Source organism: Propithecus coquereli, unplaced genomic scaffold, assembly GCF_000956105.1.
Source record: "Propithecus coquereli isolate 6110/MARCELLA unplaced genomic scaffold, Pcoq_1.0 Scaffold334, whole genome shotgun sequence".
Classification (NCBI taxonomy): domain Eukaryota; kingdom Metazoa; phylum Chordata; class Mammalia; order Primates; family Indriidae; genus Propithecus; species Propithecus coquereli.
In genome coordinates this window covers 1,381,793-1,384,690 of record NW_012148997.1, presented here as the reverse complement: position 1 = coordinate 1,384,690, position 2,898 = coordinate 1,381,793, and positions in this window count along the sequence as shown.

Here is a 2,898-nt window from a genome sequence, read left to right as displayed (position 1 = left end):
ATAAGTATCTTTTATAAAAGTAGTATAAAAGAAGTTATGTTTCACATTTTTGCAATTTTTTTTTACATATTTGGCTTAATAGAAGATGGGTGTATTTTGTATCTTTTTCTGCATTCTATTCACTGTAATATCACATATCAGGTAGCCTCTGGAAAACTTAATTGTGTACTCATGAGAGAATAAGGGTAAAAAATGATAAAAATTGTCTAAATACTATTGTGCAAATAGTTTTTCTCCTACAGGTTCTTTGGAAGCTTCTCATCAATTGCCAGAGTCCCTGGACCACTCTTATATATTTAAACTTCAGTCGTCATATTTATAAAATGAGGATAATGATTAGATTAAAATATGTAGCCCATTTAAAGCATTTGGCACATTTTCTGAAAGGCAATAAGGGTTCAATAATTGTTCATTGTGGCTCTTCATTTGCTTCATTTGTATCCATCACTTCCTAGTGCAGACAGAGATACACCTCAGCATTGGGAGGTCTATTCCTTCTCAGGGCTGCCGTACCAGGTTCCATGGGAATCGTCCCTCAACAATCTAAAAGTCACAACCTCTTGCAAACGTTAATGGGGATTGTAGAGAAGGATAAAGTCATAAAACCATAATAATTTTAGGAGCCCGGATATTGCAATTTGTGACACCTGTCTCAAGTTTATGACCCTTGAGATATTTGAAAGTTTATGCGGAAACAGTGTGATGCCAATGTCTGCCCGCCCCCATTCCCTAGAATCTTTCCTTCAATCTTTTGAAGGACCCATCTTTTCTCCCCTCCAGAGAAAACATTCAGAGATTTCTCCCCGTCTGTCCCTTAAGGGAGAAGATAAATAGGTGTGATACCTTATGTTCTTCTGGGACTTTGAATCTCAAGAGAAACTCAAGAATGTTTTTATTCATCTGATTCTAAAATGAAAGCTATACTCATGGGGGTCACTGAAAAAATTTCAACAAGTCCCTTGAATCTGTCTATACCTGGGATTTAATCCTATGAAGGCTGGCAGAAGAAATAGGGTTCCCTACCCATTTAGAGGTATGTTGCTCAACTAGTAGGGTTTATTCTAGGTCAAAGTATTTTCCTGAGAGAAAGTCCAGTGCTGCCATCTTCTATGTATATAATTTTCATTTGTGCTGGGAGGTGGTTTTCAGTACCGGTAATTGAAATAGGACAGGATGACAGCAGAAAGTACGATGGCTATGCCAGAGGAAGGACATCCCTGCGTAATTTTTCCTCCTGATTCAAAAAGTTTATTGCAGGTAGTTGGAATAGACACCAATGTCCCTCGCCCCTGCAGGGAACTTTTTCCTGCTGTGCACTAGACAGGGTGTCCCGGGACTCCCTCTCGCCGCCACCTCTCTGTGTCCTGATTGCGATGGTCAGAGCTAGAGCCACTGTCTCCATGAAAATGAGAAGCTTTACATCGAGGCATTGTCTCTGGATAAAGGCTCTGAAATCGCCAAATTAATAAGAGGACTTTATATATTACCTAGCCAAAATAAAGATGTTGATGGCCAGGAAAACCTCTCTCAATGGAAGAAAAAATTCTATCAACAGATGCAGTAAATCTGTTTCTTGTTGAAACAGTGTAAGAGGTAAGTTTGTCATATAATATGTTTTTTTTGGAACTATCCCGGGTTATCATGTTTTCTGAGCTACTGTTGTTTATTTATTCTACTGGGAAGGTGAAATTTTAGGTTTCACTACCAAGATATTTCTTCTCTATTCCAGTCTGATAGCAGCTTAAAGATTTTAATCTATCTTCATTTTATTTTTATGTTGTCTATTATTTTACAGCAAAATGGAAAGGATGATGAAGATGAGATTTATTAATCCAGAAAAAATAAGCAGACTAAAATGTCAAGAAACGAATGTTCCTACTGGGTAGCAACAGATTGAATTATTTTCAACAATATTACTCTGCTTTACATTCAGAAATTAAATTTGTTTCAGACATAGAGCATTATATCCAACTGTGTCTAAGTAAAATTTCACAATATGATGTTATTATCCCCCTCTTGGCATGCTCTAGGAATATTTTTTAATTGTAGCGAAAATAATTTAATGCACAGACATATAGAACCATCTTCAACTGCAAATAGAAATTTTAAAATTTATGATTTTGTCTTTCTGTTTTACTGAGTGAATTTTCTCAAAGAAACATTGTCCATATAACTGATCCTTCTTAGGCTTATAGTTTGCAAAAGTTTATAATGTGTCACATGCAACTTCAAGCCTGTTTCTCCAGTTATTTTACCTCCGTATGAAGCAGTTTCTCCAAAAAGCTATTACTCTGAAATTGTCTTCTTGTGTATATCAGTTCAAAGCAAGTATAAGATACTGTGTTTGTGTTTTACAGCCTATTTAACAAATTACCACAAATGTGGTTGCTTAAAACAATAGGAATTTATTCTTTCACAGTTCTGGAGTCTGCTAGATGTCTGAAATCTATTAGGATCACGCTCCCTCTGGGAACTCTAAGGGAGAATGCATTTCTTGTCTCTTTCTATTTCTGGCTGGTGTCAGCATCCTTGGTTTCTGGCCACATGTCTCTCTGCCCCATCGTCACATCACCTTGCTTCTCTGTGCCTTCTCCAGTTTGTTTCAAATTTCCTTCCGCTTTATCTCACGAGGACACTTGTCATTGGTTAGAGCTCACCCGTAAAATTGAGGATTATTCATCTCAAGATTCTTAATCACATCCAAAAAGACCCTCTTTTCAAATAAGACAATATTCACAGGTCCTAGGGATTGGGATGAGGACATATCTTTCTAGGGTCACCATTCACTGTGATTATCTTAAATTTTCAAATAATCAAATTGTAATTATAAATGGTTTAAACAAAGTATAAACTGTGTCTTGGACAATAGATAAAAATGTATACTAGATACATTTAATA